Source organism: Protopterus annectens, chromosome 9.part0 (genome assembly GCF_019279795.1).
Source record: "Protopterus annectens isolate FY-2018-M chromosome 9.part0, PAN1.0, whole genome shotgun sequence".
NCBI classification, from domain to species: Eukaryota; Metazoa; Chordata; order Ceratodontiformes; family Protopteridae; genus Protopterus; species Protopterus annectens.
This window is the reverse complement of record NC_056743.1, coordinates 1,037,745,240-1,037,766,825: the sequence shown is the minus strand read 5'-3', so window position 1 is coordinate 1,037,766,825 and position 21,586 is coordinate 1,037,745,240.

Below are 21,586 nucleotides of genomic sequence, written 5' to 3'. Positions count from 1 at the left end.
TTGAATTGCTGCTTGTTCCCTCTGACTGGGTGGAACATCGAGGATTTTTCTTGAGATTGGAGGTGGAAGCATATTACATATCCTCTGGAAATAATCGTCTGCACCCAAGCATATTTTGTTATATCTAACCAGGCTCTCTGGTGCAGAAATAATCATCCCGCAACTGCCTCCAGAGGTGGGTAATCTGGCATCCTTTCAGGAGCACTGATAAGATTTGTAAAATGATTCTCTGGAACCCTGGTTCTGCGGGCCACCACTGCTGCGTGGGCAACCATGTCCCTCTTCTGCCTCTGTGAGAATCTCCTTGACATTTTGAACCACATTTTCTGACCACCTCGCTGATTCCTAGAAAAGATTAATTGAGGGGTCGAAAAGCACATGTCCACGGTATACGGGGTCTTTTCATCCTTCTCACACCTGAAGAGTGTCCTTTACCTTAGGGCAAAATAAAGATGTTCTGTCAAAGGGGGGAACTAATGAAAGAGGAGTTGAAGGGCTCTGGAAACTCACAAAGTTGCATCCAGGCATCATGTCTCCTTATGGAAATGTAAATACTTGCACCCACTGCCCTTGAGGTTCCCTCTGCTACATTTGAAATCAATCTCATGGATGAATTGGATATGGACTGAAGGGTAGTTAGTTGGGAAGTTCCAGAGTCCTGAACTTCCTCAGAAACAAAACCAGAGATTGTATTTGATAACTCCTTAATCAAATTCCTCTGTAATCTGGTAACATGTGGCAAGTAGTTGAGAGACCTCGGTGCAAAAGTGGATGAGGTGTATACATGCTTCCCAAAGCTGTCCATCACCCGTGACTCCCTGTTGGGGGAATGGATAGTGGATCTTTCTTCGGCTAGTTCCTTCTTGGTGGCTGCTGCAATTAACATGGCATCAACAGGAACTCCCTTACTCCAGAAATATCCATCAGCAGGTAGTGGCATTATCCTGTCTGGTCTATGAGGAATGAGTTCTATGGTGTCTGGATCTTTCCACTCCCACTGTGAAATCAAGTTAATGAGCTCATCGGTAAGTGGAGTAACCCAGGAGGTAGAGGGTCCAGTATAAAAAGCCTCCAAAGAACAGATTCCTCAGACATCAGGTTACTGAGTGTCTAGACACCTTTCTGTTTAAGAATTTCCAGGATGTCTCCAAATAAGTCATCTTCAGTAGTTGACCATGGGGACCCTTTACCCTCATCGAAATCTGCATCCTCGATGATGGGCTCCTCCATAGAAACAATGTGTTTCTTCTTGCATGTACTGTTTCTGGGTCCCTCCTCAGAGGGATGCTCTGGCGTAGTATCAGAAGGGGAAATAATAATTCCCTGAGATGCAGCCTGAGTCTTCTGTACTGGCTGTCTCAGTGAAATTAGATGGTGAGGCTCTAGTTCTGGGTCATCATGGTGGAAGACTTTGGATCCAAGGGGGAAGGTTCAGTTAGAAGTGTCAATGCAGAAAACATCCTCTTCCCAGCCTCAAAGGCAGAGCATCCCCAAGAAGTACAGGACACTGGATTTGAGAAGACATGCTTCTGTATCATAGCCCTCCCCTGCTCTGAGGGTAAAGTCTCTGAGGTGAAAGCTGGAGCCTAGCTGTCCAGTACTGAGAATCCAAGGTGCACAGATGGCTCCAAATACCTTGGAATTGAATGCAACACCTCAGACCCAACAGGTAGATTACGGCTCTGGGAGCTCTCTGGATCCAATGGGACCGGAGCTCTCAGAATTAATTTCAGATACAAAGATAAGCTTACCTTCGGATCCAAAATTAATGGATTCAGACAACATAGATCCAGAGACTCTGACTCTACAGCTGTAGTCAGAGGAAGAATGGACACAGACATTGCCAACATACTGGCAGACAGGTTCAGTGCAAACTTCACCCCCCTCTCCCCCCCAAAAGGAGAGATAACTATCCCAGCAGAGTGCAGCCTCCCAGACATCTCCAATGCACAGGTAAAAGCTGCTCTCTCTAAAGCTAAAAACACAGCATCAATAGGACCGGATGGTGTCCCCGGCTGTGTGCTACACGAACTCAATGAGGAACTAAACCCGCACATAAGGCAGCTGTTCAATCTTAGCCTTACCACAGAATACGTGCCCAAGGAGTGGCGTACGGCAACTGTGGTCCCACTCCACAAAGGCGGTGCCTCTACGGACCCTGGTAATTACCGCCCCATAAGCTTAACAACCCTGGTCTGCAAAGCTATGGAGAGGATCATAATGGAACTCATAAACAAAGACATAGGGGACTTGCAGACATTGGACCTGACCCAGTTTGGCTTTGTCAAGGGCAGATCATGCCTTTTGAACTTGGTCGACTTCTTTGAAACAGTCACCAAGGCCATTGATGAGGGAAAGGCAGTCCATAAAGCCTACCTTGACCTTGCAAAAGCTTTCGACACAATACCCCACTCGGGTATTATAGAGAAACTTACCAGCTTAAATGTAAACCCATATGTCACAAGATGGGTTGGAAACTGGCTAAAGGACAGAACCCACAGGGTTAGAGTAGCTGGCACCATGTCAGACTCCAAGCCGGTCACAAGTGGTGTCCCACAGGGCTCAGTCCTTGGCCCCCTGTTGTTCAGCATCTACTTCTCAGAAGTACAGGCTAACATAGGAGGACTATGGCTGACAAAGTTTGCAGATGACTGCAAACTGGGAGCCATAGTGGAATGTACATTGGACACAGATATCCTTCAGAGGGGTCTCACGGAAACTGATAGCTGGTGCCAGAGCCATGGCCTGAAGTTAAATGCCAAAAAATGTATAGTCATGCCCTTCGGGAAAAACAAGGTAACCCCAAGCTACCATATAGGTGGCAATCCACTAAGCACAGAAGAGGTTATCAGGGACCTGGGGACCCAGGTTGACAGTGGCCTTTCTTTTGACACTCACATTGCTAAAGTGGTTAGAAAAACCTTCTACATTGCCCACCTGATCATGAAGGGATTCACATCCAGATCAAGTGAGGTTATTGTTCCCCTGTACTCTTCACTTATCAGACCAATGATCGAGTACAATGCCCCATTCGGGATGTATCTCACCCGACACCTGCAGCAATTGGAGACACCCCAAAAGTTCCTCACCAAAAGGATAAAGGGACTCCAAAATCTGTCATATGCTGCCAGACTGAAGAAACTCCAGCTCTATTCAGTCGCATACCGTCTGCTCAGAGGTGATCTGTGCCTGACATACAAGGCCATGTCCAACCCGGAATTAATGGGCATGCTCCACCTCAAAAAATCCAAATCTACCAGATCCACTAGAGCAAGCGACTTAAACCTTAGCACGGATATAAATAGGACATGCTGGAGGGATAGATTTGTCACCCAGAGACTCCCTATGTTGTGGAATAAAATCCCGGTCCATGTGAGGCAGAGCACCTCGCTGGCTCTGTTCAAGAGAAATCTTGACCGGTGGATGGGAGATCGTAGGTTTACCCCGGGAATCATCTCTGTGTCACTGCTGGACAGAGGCACAACAAACTAATGGGCACAGTATTTTTTAACATAAGGGGTGGCGTAAGCCACAAAACTCTGGGCTAGGCTTATAAATGCCTTAGGGCAGATAGCCTAGTATAAACCTATGAACCTATGAACCTATAAGAATCTTCAACAGGGGAGTTGTAGAAATTTGGATCTCCTGACCCAGAGGGGTATGAGCCAAGAAAACCCCAATCTGTCCCTGCACTAAGAAGATCTTTCTCACCAGTCTCTCCATGTATTCTTCAGACAAGCTTCTAGAAGAATGAGTAGAAAGGATGGATGGAGATCTAGGGCACTCCTAAAAGGGTAAAGGTACTCTGTCCAGGACAGGATCCAGGGAAGGAGAGTACCTTACTTTAGGCAAGGGCTTAAAAGCCAAGGTTGGTGATGTTGGATCTGATGACTTAGGATCCGATGACCTAGAACTTGTTGGATCCTGTTTCCAAACAGTTGGATCCGAAGAATTTGGATCATACGATTTTGCTAAATTTTTAGGATCCAGGGTTGAGACTAGACTTTTCACTGATCTTTTCCTTGAGGAATCTAAGGTGGAAGATGAAGCAGAAGGCCTTGGAGATGAGGATTTCCTTGACTTAGCCAACTGAAACTGTGGCATGTTGAGTAGTCTTCCTGCAGATGAAGAAGGCTAGGACTGTAAATGCATAAAATGTTGGCATCAGAGACCGGCAACTTTGTGCCCACATGTTACACACTTTTTGAAACCTGCAATTTTTCCAGCCATAGTAAAACGGCAGAAAGGAAAGTAAATAAGGGCAACGGTAATTGTGTTAAGAAAGTATATATATATATATATATATATATATATATATATATATATATATATATATATATATTTTTTTTTTTTTAATAAATATACTAATAGAAATTGAAATAGAAATATTTAAATAGAAAACGGGAATACCAGCAATGGTACCAAAGAACTACTCTTGTAGGAGAATTAGTTACAGAACAAAGGGGAAATATCAGGAAGAAAGGCTATAAGCAACCAGTAAAGTTTTGATAGCAGAAAAAAAAGAAAAATATATAGTAGAAAAGAAAAAGAAAACAAGTTAAATTCACTTATCTAAAAGGAAGCTCAAGAGTATGGCTAGACCATGTCTTTTCTCTGGAATGGCAAATGAGATCTGAGATAGGTGCATTGTGGGTAGGTGAGAACCTTGAGAGTTCCTGGTTGCCACAGCTTTAGTAACAGCTGAGTCAGATCTGAGGGTCATATCTGAACCCATAAGTTGAGGATAGAATGAAAATTGACAACATCAGCTACATAGTTCAAAGCCATGGAAAGCACTCTAACAGTGCATTGTCAATAATGCCTTTCATATATTCTGATCACCCACTGAAAATGAAAGAGGAAAACATTGAGGTGTATCTATCTATGTAAAGGATAAGCATATCTCAAGGCTGGTCAAGCAATATGACATGGTTGAGCTACTCCATGCCCAACTAACCATAGGAAAAATCCATTACCATATTCTTGCTAGCTACAGGTCCTCCATTATGAACCAGGATACCTCTACATCATACCTGAAGGTTACTAGACTCACTCACCATCCAGCCGAATACCACTACCCCTCCATTAATTTGGAGGCATAGACAACCACTAACATGCAGGCCCAAAGATGTCTTCACTTTGTAAATTCAAATGCCCTGGAGCAGCTAATTTGCACTCCAACTAACGGAATAAATATCCTAGATCTGGTACTCACAAATACGGCAGAGTGCTGAATCCCCCCATGTTACGTCCTCACTAGTAAGATCAGATCACAAAGTGTTTTCCCTTGAAATAAAGGTTAAACTAGTCCCCCCACCTAATCTCAAAAACTTTAAGAACTTCTCCAAAGTAAACAAACTCCTACTAAGGGACAGCAAAGCTAGTTTCCAAGCTCCTCCAAATCCAGAAAACACATAAACGTATTCAAAGGCATACACAAAAGCCCTGTATGACCATATAAACAACAGCATAAAAATGGCTGTACCAGACTGAAATAAACCCAAGTCAGATTGTAAAAACAAGCCACTCTGGTGGACTCCTAGTATTAATAGATTGTACAACAAAAGAAGGAAAATCCTGTTGAGAAGTAAGAGAAGTAAGAGGGAATGTGCACAACAGCGAAATAAGTCCATGATTAGTCTAAACAAGTGAATCAGGGTACCAATCAAGCTTCTAAAAGCAGACTTTGAGGTAAAAATAGCTTCTAAAGCTAACGATAACCATAAGGCATTTTACAGTTATTTCTGCAATCTTAAGGGCAACACCCAACAATGTGCAGAATTAGTTGTAGATGGTATCATAAATGAAATATATACCACAGCTCAGTGCGTGAATGACACAATAGAGGCTATAAAAAATTAGCGCTTTCTTTCACTTTATTAAAAACGTGAACTTCTTCAGAAAAAAGACCCACAGCTCAGTGCGTGAATGACACAATAGAGGCTATAAAAAATTAGCGCTTTCTTTCACTTTATTAAAAACGTGAACTTCTTCAGAAAAAAGTCTTTTTTCTGAAGAAGTTCACGTTTTTAATAAAGTGAAAGAAAGCGCTAATTTTTTATAGCCTCTATTGTGTCATTCACGCACTGAGCTGTGGTATATATTTCTTTTAAGTTTCGAGTTTGCGGCTAGTCCGTTGGTTTTGTTTTTTCCTTTGTAGATGGTATCACTTATACTCAGCCAAAAGATATAGTAAATCAGATGGCCTACAAATTCAGCTCAAATTTCACCTCCCCTTCAGCACACCACCTCCAATTATTACTAAAGAACAAATTGCCATTGCACTCTCTGAAGCTAAAAACATGGCTTCACTGGGGCCCGTTGCCTCTTAAACATCTTAAATCAGGACTTATCAGACCCATTAGGATCTCTACTTAACCACAGCTGCTGAACTGGCTTTGTCCCAGTAGAGTGGAGGACAGTAACAGTTATCCTTCTGCATATAGGGAGACCATCTACTGACCAAGGAAATTACAGACCCATACGTTTGACTAGTCTTAAATGTAAGGCCATGGAAAGAATAATCATGGACCTGATAAATAATGACATAGAAGACCTCCAAACATTGGAACTGACCCAATTTGTCTTTGTCAAAGGCAGGTTATGCCTACTGAATCTGGTGGATTTCATGGAAAAGTCACTAAGGCCATGGATGAGGGTAAAACAGTGCCTACCACGACCTTGCCAGGTCATTTGACACAATTCCCCACAGGGTGTTATAAATAAACTCATAATACCAGGCATAAATCCCTGTCACCAGATGGCTATCGAATTGGCTCATGGACAGGACACGTGGTTAGAGTAAGTGATTCAGATCCAGCAACAGGCCAGTTCCTACTGGTGTGCCACAGGGCTCAGTACTGGAACCACTCCTGTTCAGAATATACTTCTCTGAGGTCAAGCCAAATGTGGAAGGCCTTTGGATGACAAAGTTTGCCAATGACTGCAAGGTGAGGGCAATCACTGAATCCCCCAGTGATGTACAGTACATATCCTTCAGGAGGGTCTAGATCAGACAATTGTTTGGTGCCAGAGCCATGGCCTAAAACTAAATGCAAAAAAATGTACTGTCATACCCTTTGGGAAGTCAAATACCCCCGCAAATTACAACATCATTAACACACCCCTTAGACTGAACTCAGACATGCAAGATCCAGGTACAGAGATAAATAGTAGCCTGAAATTTGATTGTTATGTGTCCACAGTGGTGAGGAAATACTTTTATGTGGCACAACTTATAAGTAAAGGTATGGCATCCAGCTCCAGTGAAATTATAGTCTCACTGTACTCATCCCCTCTTTAGACCAATAACCATGTGCAGTGCTCCATTTGGCACATACTTCTCTAGGCAATTACAGCAGCTGAAACAGCCTCCGAGATTCCTCACAAACGAAATACAGGGAGTAAACAACATGAACTATGCATTTAGACTAAAAGCCATATCTCTTTACTCTGTCTCCTACTGACTATTAAGGGGTGACCTATGCCTAACCTACAAGGCATTCACAAATTCAGCTCTGAAGGAGGGTAAAACATTCACAAGTCAAACAGCATGAGGGTCATCTGATCTAGGAATCTAAACTTAGTCTGCAACTCAAAGAAAACATGCTGGAGAGACAGATATGTATCTCAGAGATTGCACCTTCTTTGGAACAGCTTCCTGTTTACGTTAAGCAAAGCCCTTCCCTCGCCCTGTTCAAATACAGTTTGGATCAATGGATGGGGAATCACAAATTTACACCTGGGGTAGTGTCTATATCCCTTATGGACAGGCGCATTCTGTAAGATATTCAATGCACAGGCAGAAATCCATGGCACCCTCTTGCCCCAGGGACCATCTACTAAGTAAAACTGGATTATATTTGCTAGGCTTGTACGGACCCTTAAACCATTAGCCTAGTAATCTCCTATGAACTTATGAACATGATTGCCAAGCATTATAAGCTGTGTAAATGTGCACTGCTTTATACTGGTACAGAAACTATACAGACACAGAAAATCCCAGAAAATCAACAAACAAGCAAAATATCTCACAGGCTAATCACAGCAACACACGCCAAGCTCAGAAGAGACCAGACTACTTTCTATTCCCACTACAGTGCTAACTTTTCTACCTCAAAGTCACTACAAAGTAGCCCAAAGTATAGGAAATTACAACAGTAAAATATGAGCATTTTATAGTATAAAAAATACAGAAATTCATTAAATAATGCAGTAATATAATGGCGGCATTTTGAAATATCAAGAGAAAGTGCAGTACAGCAATGTGGAGTACTTATCTTGTTTGTATGGAAATGGACTGAAGCAGGTTACTCAAATCTTAATGGTGTGGTTGTTGAGCATTGGTAAGCTCTGAGTTAATGAGACAAATATCCCTTTTTTAGCAACAGGTTCTGTTCCAGATTCAATAACTCTACCAGAACTGTTTTCTATCACAGATTTCACCCCTATCTTTTTTTCTCTTTGCCTATACTTTACCTGTACTGGCAATACCTAACCTCCAGTCCAAATTTCTGCTTAACCACACCACTCCATTACACCCCCCAAGATATTTGATCCCATTGTAGGTTCATAGGTTTATAGGTTCATAGGTAGGTACTAGGCTATTGGCCCTAGGGTCTATATAACCCTAGCAAAAAAGGTACCCTGGATTTTGCCACCCAAGAAAATTATTTTCCTGTGCCCCTGTCGAGCAGAGCCACAGAAGTGATCCCTGGGGTGAATTTCCTATCTCCCATCCAATCATCAAGATTTTTCTTGAAGAGTGCTAACGAGGAGCTTTGTTTGATATAGATAGGTAGTTTGTTCCAGAGTATGGGAAGTCTCTGGGACAGGAATCTATCCCACCACCATGTTCTGTTTATTGTGGTGACAAGGTTTAGGTCTCTAGAGTATGTAGCTTGGAGGGATTGGGATTTCTTTAAGTGGAGCATGTCCAACAGCTCTGGGTTTGACATAGCTTTGTACGTTAGGCAGAGATCACCTCTGAGTAGGCGATATGCGACGGAGTAAAGCCATAGTTTTTTTAGACTGTCTGCGTAGGGCATCTGTTTGATGCCAGTAATCCTCTTTGTGAGGTATTTCTGCGGCCTTTCCAGTTGTAGATGTCTTGTGAGGTACATACTGTTATCTACAATGGGTCTAATTAGTGACGAGTAGAGGGGATGGGATGAGAAACCTTTTGCGATGAGGTGTGCCACATAGAAGGATTTCCTGACTACTGTGGCAATATGATTATTAAAGGACAGACTACTGTCCAGCTGTGTCCCAAGGTCTCTTATCACACTTTCAGTGTTAAGTAGACTACTGCCTATGTGGTAGTTCATGGGTACAGAGGTTTTTAACAAAAGGGATGACAATGTACTTTTTGGAATTGAGCTTGAGGCCATGGCTTTGACACCAGGCATCTGTCTCAGTGAGGCCCTTTTGTAGGATGTCCACATTGTTAGGAGTTTCAATTATGGCTCCTAGTTTGCAGTCATCTGCGAACTTCATTAGCCAAAGACCTTCTGTGTTAGCCTGTATTTCAGAGAAGTAGATACCAAACAGGAGAGGACCCAGGACTGAACCATGTGGTACTCCACTTGTCACTGTTCTGAAGTTGGATTTGGAGTCTGCTACTTTCACAGTGTGGGTTCTGTCAGTGAGCCAGTTGGTAACCCATCTTGTGACATAGGGATTTATACCTAGTTTAGCGAGTTTATCTATAATTCCAGAGGGGGGATGGTGTCGAAAGCCTTGGCAAGGTCTAGATAGGTTGTGTGAACTACCTTACCCTCATCTACAGCTTTGGTGACCGCTTCAAAGAAGTCTATCACGTTTAGAAGACATGATTTGCCTTTTACAAACTTGAATTGGGTGGGGTCCAGAGTTTGGAGATTACCAGTGTCATTGTTTATAAGTTCCATGATGATACGTTCCATAGCCTTGCAGACTAGGCTTGTCAGGCTAATGGGACGCTAGTTCCCAGGATCTGTAGTGGCTCCCCCTTTGTGGAGTGGGATGACCATCGCTGTGCACCATTCAGTGGGCACAAAGCCTGAGGTAAGGCTATGATTGAACATGGTACTTAGGTGGGGTGCCAGTTCGTTCTGCAGTTCATGTAGAACGCAGTCTGGGATGTTGTCCAGTCCCATGAATGCTGCTTTATTGGCTTTGGAGAGTGTGGTTTTTATCTGTGCAGCCATGATTACAGGAACTTTGCATTCTTCTGGTATAGAGATAGGCCCTTTAGGGGGTGAGAGGGGGGTAAAGTTAGCACTGAACCTATCTGCCAGGATGTTGGCAATATCAGTTGGTTCTGTATATTTAGTGCCATTGTCCCTTTGTAAATTCCCTCCTGTAAATTCCACCTCCTTGCATATTTTCTATTACCCTACTTGTCATCATCCATACTGGTAAAATCTCCTTTCTTCATTCACGTCGACTTAGTTTTTAGAATATTTCCTCCAGCTTTATGAATATAATATTCTTCAGATGTGCTGTTCTTCTCCTCATAGAGCTGCATACAAATCCCACTCTCCTTGCTTATTGAACTCCTCCAGATTCATTTTCATCATCCCTTTCCACTTTGATTTATAGCTTGCTGCTTGTGTTATATGAGCCTTAAATGCATAGCTGTAAAGTATCCCTTCAAATTAGGTAATTATAAACCAGCATGTTCTGTGGGGAGAATGACCTTATCCCACTTACTTCTTGCCATCTTCTTCTCCCAAATAAATTCCTTTAACTCTCTCTGTTAATTATTGTCCACAACTTCTTTGATTAACAAAAATGTACATGACCTGTGTATAAAGCTAGAGGGACAAATAATATGTTCACTGCCAGTATTATACTATCCATATCTATAATAATGAGCTTCCAGCTTCTCAGTTTTTCCATTATCCTTTGTTTGTCTCCCCAAATATCCATAGCTGCCATAACAATTTTTTTTTAATTCATATACCTAAATGCTTCATCTTATCATGTCTCCTGAAATATGGGTATCTGCTGAATAAATTAATGTGTGGAAATTAGAAGTTATGTACTCACCATAACGTTCCATCTGAGTAGGTGTATTCATTTGTCTGCAACCTGTGGGTTATGGATCCGATATCGGATCCGAACCGGCATGGTTTTCCAGCTATGGATCCAAGCTCTCAACTCCTCCCCTCACCCATAATGCCCTGCTCTACCCTCATGACCTCAGATCGAGTTTGCCAACAGCAACAACACCCTGAGAAGGGTAACAGATAATATGCAGGAAACTGAAAGGCCAGGGGGATAGGAGGGCGGGATGGTTGCAGACAAATGAATACACCTACTCAGATGGAACGTTATGGTGAGTACATAACTTCTAAATCTGAAGTAGGAGATTCATTTGTCTGCAACCTGTGGGACAGAGTCCCCAGCTACCTGAATCTTGGGCGCCATCATGGAAGGATATTCTGGAGCACCTGAGCCAAAGGATGCTCTACCCCTAGATGCAAGATCCAACTTATAGTGGGAGATAAAAGTATGAGATGAAGCCCACGTGGCTGCTGCACAAATATCATCTAGAGGAATCCTAGCCTTAAAGGCTGCCGAGGTAGATACTGACCGGGTTGAATGGGCATGAACACCCTCCGGTGCGGGCCTTCCTGAAGCTTGATAAGCCAATAAAATGCACTGTGAAATCCAGCGGGACAGAGAAACTTTAGAAATTGGCTTGCCCAAATTAAATTTTGCAAAGGAAATAAACAACTGGTCGGATTGCCTATGACCAGCCGTCCTGTTTAGATAAAATCTAAGTTGCCTGTGCACATCTAAAGAGTGAAGCTTATATTCACCTTTATTTTCATATTTCGGAAGAAAACAGGGAGGTTAATGGACTGATTGATGTTTGCTTCAGAAGCGACTTTAGGAAGAAAGGACGGGTTGGTCCTGAGGTAGACACGGTCCGGATGAAATACCAAGTAAGGAGGTTTAGCTGATAATGCTTGAAGCTCTGAAACTCTCTTGGCGATGTAATGGCTACCAAAAAGGCTGTCTTGAAAGACAAGAATTTGAGATCCACCGTAGCCGCAGGTTCGAAAGGAGGCGGTCAAGGCCTGGAGAACCAAAGAGAGGTCCCAAGGAGGAACCGCTTGCTTTACAGGGGGCCTGAGAAGAAAAGTACCTTTAAGGAAAATTTTACACAACTTGGCTGACATAAGAGGGTTAGAGTCATGGCCAATGTGATAATGAGAAATTGCCGCCAGTTGTACTTTGACTGTGGAACTGCTGGCACCATCGTTAAAAAGAGTGGTTAGAAAGTCAAGCACTAAAGGGAGAGGAACCGTGAAGGGATTCAGGCCTTGCCGCTCCGCCCACAAAGAAAACCGTTTCCACTTGCTGCGGTAGACCTTTCTAGTGGACGGTTTATGAGCTGCCACCAGAATTGCCTTAACCGGTGACGAAATACCGGGAGTCCTGATCAAGAGTGGAACTGGAGCAGCCAAGCGGTCAGCTTCAGGCTGTCCAGATTAGGAGGAGGTATGCAGGATGGATGGGATATCAGATCCGGAATGGGATCTAGAATCCAAGGAGGATTCACCGAGTGAGACCTTAGGAAGGGGAACCAGATCTGTCGAGGCCAAACGGAGCAATGAGAATCATTCTGCAACCCACCCGAGAGGCTTTCTGAAGAACTTGGAGCATCAGAGGCAAGGGTGGATAAGCATACAGAAGACCGGGTGGCCAAGCATGCACCAGAGCGTCTCTTGGGGAACCTCCGCGAGGAGGAATCAGAGCGAAAAACTGTCGCACTTGGTGTTTGAGGCAGAGGCAAGAAGATCGCATGAAGGAGTTCCCCACCGTGCGAATATGCGTTCCGCTACTAGACAATTGAGAGACCACTCGTAAGGGGTCAGAATGGTGCGACTGAGCTTGTCCGCTAGGATGTTGGACCGACCCGGAATGTGCGTTGCTATTAGAAAGCGGTTGGTGGAGATTGCCCATTCCCAAACTCTCATGGCTTCTCGACAAAGAGGGTAAGACCTTGTTCCCCCTTGCTTGTTGATGTACCAGACCACAGACATGTTGTCCGATTGAATCGCAATTGTTCCCAAGGGAAGAAAGTCCTGAAGTGCTAGCAACGCTAAGAGCACTGCTCTCATCTCTAGAACATTGATATGCAGTAAGGTCTCTGAATCGTTCCACGTGCCTTGGACGGTCCGGCCCGCAAAATGCCCCCCCCACCCGAGGTGGGAGGCGTCCGTGGTCACCGTGGCGAGAGGGGGAGAAGCACAGAATGGGCGGCCCTCGTGGAGAACTGGGGAGTGAAGCCACCACAAGAGGGACCGCTTGCAAGCCTTGCTGATCGCAATGGGATGATGCATAGGGAGAGCAAGGTAAGACCACTGTACTAAGAGAGTCCACTGTAGAATGCGCATATTGAGCCTGGCAAGAGGGAGAAGTGCTATAGCAGACGCCATGGACCCTAGAGCCCTCAGGACCAACTCCGCTGGAACAGAACTTGAGTGGAGAATGGCCCGCACCTGGAGCTGCAGATTTTGAACTCTGTCCGCAGTGAGGAAGGCTCGTAAACTCCTTGTGTCTAGCCTGGCCCCTATAAAATCTAAGAGCTGAGTGGGTGCCAGGTTGGATTTCTTTGTATTTATTGTAATGCCCAGAAAAGGAGCAAGATGGAGAAAGGAGTCTCACGCCAGTAATAGTAGATGCCTTGTTGGGGCGGTAAGAAGCCAGTCGTCCAGGTAGGGAAAGACCTGCACCCCCTGAAGCCTCAGGTGGGCCGCTACCACTGCTAATACTTTGGTGAACACCCTGGGGGCTGTGGTGAGACCAAAGGGAAGGACCCGGAACTGGTAGTGACTGGCTCCCAGCCGGAAGAGGAGGAACCTCCTGGAGCGCCTGTCCATCAGGATGTGGTAGTACGCGTCCTTGAGGTCTATCGAGCACATCCAGTGATTTTCTCCCAGAAGGGGGAGAATAGATTGCAGAGTGACCATTTGGAATTTTTCTTTGGGGACTGCCAGATTCAAGAGAGAAAGGTCTAGAATTGGTCTTAGTTCCCCCGTCTTCTTTGGCACTAAAAAGAACCTGGAGTAGAACCCTGATCCGATCTGGTCTGGGGGGACGGGCTGGATGGCTCTTTTCTTTAGCAGATGGCCAATTTCTGCCAAAGCGGCCTCCCGTTGACCGGATGGGACGTCTGGGAGGGACTTCAACTTTGGAAGGTGAAGGAAAGGGATGCGATATCCTCTGGATATGATTTGGAGAACCCAGCGGTCTGATGTTATGGACTCCCATGCCGCTAGGTGCCCCGGAAAACGTCCCCCGACTGCCTCCAGAGTGGAGCAGTCGGGCAACCCCTCAGGGTTGCTGCGCGGGCCGTTCAGAGAAAGGTTCCCTGGACCCAAAGTTTCTGGGAGCCCCTCTGCCTCTAGGGCGGCGTCCTCCCTGTCCTCCTCTGCCACGGAAGGACTGGTTGTCCGGAGCAGGCTGGGACTGCTGCGACTTCCGGAACAACATCTTCTTCTGACCCTTTTGGTTCCTAGAATAGGGCCTCTGGGGTGCAGAGAAGCGGATTCCGACGGCAGACAGCGTCTTCCCGTCCTTCTCGCTCTGGGTCAACGTTTCACGAACGGTTTTGCCAAAGAGAGCAGAACCATCAAAGGGGGCGTTCGCAAATGACGCTTTGAAGGGCTCAGAAAAATCGCAGTGACGGAGCCAGGCCTGACGTCTAGTGACTAGGTCTGCCCCCGCAGCTCTAGCGGCGCCTTCCGTAGTGTGGGAGAGTAGCCGCATAGAGGTATTAGTAACTGACCTAAGAGTGGCCATACGGGTGGAGTGCAGAACCCTGTCCTCCTCCGACATGGACTCTGGGGGAGATGCAGCATATTCTTTAATGAGATCTCGCTGCATCCTAATGACATGTGCCAAGTAGTTCAGCGCCCTTACCGAGAAGGTCGCTGAACTAAACATCCGCTTCCCCAAGCGGTCCATCATCCGAGACTCCTTGCTCGGGGGATGGACTGAGGGACTCTCCTGAGCAAGTTCCCTCTTGGTGGCCGCCGTCAACATGGCATCTACTGGAGGCCCCTTACTCCAATGGGCACGGTCGGACGGTGGGCTAAGGATCCTATCGGGCCTCTTAGGAATTGGCTCCACGGTGTCCGGTTCCTTCCACGCCCTGGTGGTAATGAGGTCCACCAGGGGTTGGCAGGAGGGACACCCAAGAGGTAGACGGGCCCGCTTCAAATGCCTCCAAGAACACGGACTCGTCCGAGGAAGACTTGGGGGCAGACCACCCCCTTATCGGAGCATTTCCATGATGTCTCCAAATGAGACATCCTCGGGGTGACCGTGGGGAGCCTTCCCTTCCTCCAAGTCCGTGTCTTCCGTGAGAGACTCGGGGGAGTCAATGTGCCTCCTTTTGCACGTATGCTTGCGAGGGACATCCTCTGGGGGGCTGTCAGAGGACTCCTCGCAAGCAGCAACTTGTTCCATTGGAGCAACTTGGGGCACAGAAGCGGGCTGTCCCAGGGGCCGGATGGTGGAAGCCTGGCCCAGTGCAGAGGGAGCGCGGGACGGAGCCGGAACAAGTGCCGGGGGTCCGGAGACCCTCAACAGGGCCCTCTCCACTACATCAAACGCCGAAGGGGAGCCGACCTTGACCAAAGGATACGACAATTGGCTCCCCCTCGGATCCAAAGAGTGGATCGGAGCCGGCGCCGAAGCGCTCGGATCCGAAGGGACAGTGCGCTCCGACACCGACGGCGCCGAAGGAGCACTGATCCCCCCGGACCCGAGGCTCGGATCCAGGCTCCGAGAGGTCGGATCCGATGCACTCGAGGGCAGGGTCGGATCCGAAGTACCAAGTACTATCGGCGCCGACCCACCCCGCCCGGCTGCTCGGCTCCAGCTGCTCCGAGCCCGGATAGCGGGTCGGAGAAGGAGCAATAGGTTTGAAAAAGGGTGTTGAGCTCCCCCCCAGAGGGGGGGAGGCAAGAGCACTCCCATCTGCATCTGGGCCTGGATGAATCTTCTCATCATCCGGTCCAGATCAGCATCCGAAAGGCTATACGTAGATCTCGACGAGGCTACCGAGGTAGGCCTGGAGTGCCTCCTCGATAGCCTCGACGGAGATCGGGTCTCCTCCTCCTCAGGTCCCGGTGAAAAGCACACTGGAGACCGGAGCCGAGAAGGAGGAGACCGAGCCGACAACGGAGCCGGGGGAGAAGCCCGCTTGGCTGGCGGGCCGAAACAGAGGTCTCGGCCCGCCGCTTGAGGTGCTTCTCCCTCCGGTCCTTTTTCCTAGCATCCCTCTCCTCCGAACCAGAAATGGGAGGTTGAGTCCCAGGAGGAGGAGGGGGTGCCACGGGGGGAAGAACCGAAGGCACGGTTACTCCCGAAGGAGCAGAGGTCGGAGCCGAGTCCGGCGGTAAAAGGCCCGCCAACACAAGCTTGGACCTCCGCTCCTTCAGTGCCCTGGGGTTGAACCCTGCACAAATGGAACATCCAGATGTGAGGTGTTCAACCCCCAGGCATCTAACACACCGAGTGTGGCCATCAGCTGGGGAAAGCTTATGGCCACACTCGGAGCATTTAGAAAATATAGATTTGGGCTGTTCAGCCATCCCAATCTATAAACAAGTTACTAAACTAAAGTAACTAAACAAAATACACACACAGGCCCAACACACACACACTACGCCAACAGCGAGGGGAGGGAAAAAAAGTTTTTAGATTAACTCTAAAAGTAAAGTATCAAAGGGGAAACCTACAACTTTCACACAAAAAATGAATAAAAAACTTCAAAATTCTAATATTAACAGTAGAAAACTAGCACTTAGCTGAGAGCTTTAGAAACCAATCCAGTCACCATGCGCGGCAAACGAGATCTGAGGTCATGAGGGTAGAGCAGGGCATTATGGGTGAGGGGAGGAGTTGAGAGCTTGGATCCATAGCTGGAAAACCATGCCGGTTCGGATCCGATATCGGATCCATAACCCACAGGTTGCAGACAAATGAATCTCCTACTTCAGATCATAGCTTAGTTGTACAAACTTTGTTTCATCTTAATTTATTATATATTTTGAAAAGCATTGGAACTGTTTCACAGTGTTTCACTATACTGAAATGTCCTTTTCTGTGTTTATCAAGTACAAATAATATCATCTGCAAATGAATCTAACTTTTATTGATTACCATACCAGTTATATCCTTGAATTTGTGAGTCCCTTATTCTCTTTGCTAATGGTTCTAAATATAAAGCAAATAACAAAGGGGAAACATGACAATCCTGTGTGGTTCTTGTATTCAAATATAGCTTTCAATTAAATAAGCATGCTTTTGTGAAATATAATTTCTATCAAGTCTAACCCAGTCATTCCACCTTGTAAAATGATGTCAGTTCTCCCTTGGATTCATCAAAACCTACACTAAATGTACACCTTTCTGAATGACAGACAAAACAAGCATAACTCACACCTTCTTCCTCCTAATTTTAGTTTTCCTACTGATTTCTATTAGCATTAAATACTGAGGGAGATTCATAAAGGTTACTACAAAGTGTAGACTACATATACACTTAGTGTAATATTTCTGAGTGACTAGAAAGCACAAGAAATGTGGTAGGGATGTACTTGAATGCAGATCATATACAGTGTAGGTGTTAAAGAATCTGACCTTCTGTCTAAATTCCTGGCTACGAAATTTATATCTTCCATACCAAATATTCTCATGTATTTCTTCAGAAATCTACCCTATTGTTATATTTTCCCTTTTAGATTCCCCTGATACATACTCACTATTGCAAATCAGGTTTCTGTCCCCACCCTTAAATAATGTTTCATGCTGAAAGCTTGTTTCTCCCCAAATTATCTTAAGCTCCATAACAGTACTATCAAGTGGAATATAAATACATGCCAGTGTAATCCTCTTCCCCTCCCAATAACTATTTACTACCACAATTATACCATTATTGACTTTCCCCCTCTTCTGCCCCTCCAGCAATCAGTATTATTACTCCACTCTTCCTTTGTCCAGGATATTATCCTGAATATCTACTCTAAAATAAATTGTCAAATTCACATACTCATTTCTAACCAAATGTGTATCCTGTAGCATTGCTAGTTGTACCTATACTTCTTAATATAATTCAATACCCTTTGCTTTTCATCTATACACATAAGAACATTTGCATTCCATGATAATATAGACAAAGTCGATAAAAAATTGTTACTCCAACCTATTATACATGGCAGTCCTTCAGAATGTATATATTCCCACTGTTAGCTTACATGCACAGACTAATGTTTGACAAGCTAATCTCTTATACAGTTATTTCTGCTCATCTCCATTTAAACCCTCATCAATAATTTTCAAGACTGCTTCAATGTAAACACTCAAACAGAAAGTTAAATAGATTTTCTGAACCTTCTTCCCATTTTATTTTACACTAAACACACAAAACTATGTATATTTAAAAACATTTATATATGTTTTCCCCTCCAGATAGCAGCAGCTGCCCTAAATTAACACCAATGAACACAGGCATTACTTACACTAAAATTAAGGTCACTCATGCTAAAGTGTATATGTGTTCCTATTTACAATGATTGTTTTCTAATATGTATTTCCTTCTGTTATATGAAAACCAGTCTACATGTTTTTATAAACATTTAACCATAAAACAGGTGCACTGGCTACCTTTACATAAATAAATTAAGCTGCATACTGTTTCATTAAATGCATTAAAGTACTAAGGCTGTTGGGGAGGCATCTACTTGTATAACTTCTTTCCTACAGTTTCAGATTTCAATTATTTTTCACTAAGCTGCTTGCCAATTTATCTATAAATGTTTGTGTACTGTAACTAACACATATCTTAGCCCACTGTGTTCAAAACTTCCATGCTTAATTCCTTGCACTTGCAGACTACTCATCTTCAAGTAAAATCAAATGGTAGTGAAAAAAAATATCTTGTACCTTTGCAAATGCATGAAAAAATCTTTATATTTTATTTAGAACAAACTCTGTAGAGCTCTTACAATTGACTACTTGCACCTGTAGATTTGTTCCCTCCAAATGAAAACATTTGCTAATGAAAAAATAGCTAATGACTTTGAAAATGCAAAAAGGAAAGTAGAGCTGTGTGAGTAAACCTACCATAACAGTAGATGTTCAAATTATCACTACTGCAGAGGTCTAAGCTAAATGGGCTATATCCTGCTGAATACATAACAGCTGGTCAGTGCTTCAGGCACCTAACTTGTGCCCAAACTGATAATTCAAGTTGAGATGACAAAAAAGGCAAGCTTGTGTGTCAAGCACTTCAGAGGTTTTGTGCGCTGCAAGGACATTGCTAGAAAAGAAAACTACTACAAATCCACACCTTGGCAAAAAAAAAAAAAAAAAAAAACAAGGAGGCTGAGAGAGTGGCTACTGCAACAGCAATCAGTTAAGCATCTACTGTTTTGTAAGTTTACTTACACAACTGTAATATGTTTTTTATTTTGATTACCATGGCAGTAGCCCAAGCTCTAGGGGTAGATTACCAGTGCTTACAAGAATTACGAGATGGATGGGGAAGATTTCAAGACCCCCTGGAGAATTATCCAAGTAAAGTCCATCATAGACATGGAGAAGGAATCTATTTTAAAGAGCTTTGTAAAAGAATGGAAAGAGGGCAAAGTCGCTGCCTCCGGACTACTTCTAGAGTCCAAACCATTTCAAAAAGCCATAGATGAAGCCTAGACCCTTGTAGAATGAGCTTTGACCTTGCTTGGAATCACTTGTTCAGGGTAGGAGAAACAAAAGGTAATAGGCTGAGATAACCATTTGGAAATAGTTTGTCTTGACACAGGTTGTCCCTTCTTACATTCACACAAAATCAACAACTCATCAGAATTTCTGAAAGATTTTGTTCTGTCAAGATATTACCCGAGTTGCATGCAGACACTGAATATATTAAGTATCCTTTCTTCCTCATTTTTGGCATCATGAAAGAAAACAGGGGGATGGACAGGGTGACATAAAGCAAACAAATATACTACCTTAGTCATAAAAGAAGGCTTAGTTCTCAGTGGAAGATTCAACAAAATTGACCAATCACAAGAACTTGTAAATCAGATATTCTTCTTGCAGAGGTCAGAGCAATCAGCAAAACTGTTTTCCATGTCACTAACCTCAAGTCAGCTATATGAGCTGGTTCAAAAAGAGTAAGTGTAAGCTTCACTACCACAAAAGTAAGATCCCAAGGAGGACTCACAGGATTTCTGGGAGTCTTCTTATGCAAAACCCCCTTCAAAAACATTTTCACATGCGATTGCACTGAAGGATGGGGATCTATGGGTAGACATGATCAAATGGCCAACAAATAATCCTGACAGAGGAGTAAGACATGCCATGGGATAATAGCTGATACAAAGACTATAGAAGTGGAAAAACACTAGCCTTGAATGGTGGTGCTTATTTTGTTTGCACCAACAAGAAAACCTTTTCCATGTGCCTAATGACTTTCTAGTCGCAGACTTTCTTGCTTTCTTGCTTCCATTAGTATTTGCTGCATGTCCTCAGAAAGCAGGTGCTTCAAAGGTATTAAGACTCTATCATCCAGACAATCAGTTGTAGTTGTGTGGGGTCAAGATACATCAAAGACTTCTGATCTTGTGTGAGTAAATCCAGTCTATGAGGAAGCTTGTTGTAAAAAAAAAAAAAAAACACTTTGCTAGAATCTCCTTCTGTTCTGACTGAGTGTGCTTCTCAAACAATCTGGAAATATAGAGCTGATAAGTATATTTGTTGGCACTTTTTAACTCTGCACTGTCTTAATTTTTGCTTGACTGAATTATTTATATATTTTCCGGCATTGTTTTCTGATACTCTAAGTGCCTCCATTTAGCTTTTTTCATACTTTACTGCTTTCTGCACATGTTTTTAGTCATTTTTAATTTAATTGCATTTATTTAAACTGTATTTGCTTTAATATTGCTACACACTCAAGTGTGCTATCTTGCACTGCATTTGAATTGTTTTACTGCTGTTTTAAGTTTGTTTCCCTCCTTCCTGTAACTAGTCTAGTGCTGATACAGATTTGCTGTATCCAGGACTGTTTGTAAGCTTCTGAGCCCACCAAGTCTTTCTGTGTTGGAGGGAAGCCTTCTAACTTATCAGTGGGAGTGGTAAGCACTAGGTAGCCTATCTACCATAAGAGGAGTGGTTTCTAGCCCAGAAATTGTAGTTCATTGAATATTTGGGCAGTTTTTCTTTTTCCATCCCTTTCAACTTTCTGGTTTAAAAGCCCATGTTTGCATAGGTTTGCACTTGTTTAAGCTCAACTCAGTGGCACCGAGCTGAGGTAAACTATTACTGGTGCCAGAAAGTCTGCTCTTCAGTTTTTCCCTTAGTGCTTGTTAGTTCTTACCCTCTTGCACTTCAAATAGCCTAATCATTTTGTACTTCAACAGGTTTTTGTAGCAATTATTATAGCACACCTAAGAGCCATCAGCACTAGTCGTTCTTCATGGAAATAGCTCCAGTACATAGTAGTTATGATCAGCCCTCCTGGCATGATTAAAGGGCAGTTCCCTGTGCTTTTGCCTATTAACCTGGTTCGCTTGGG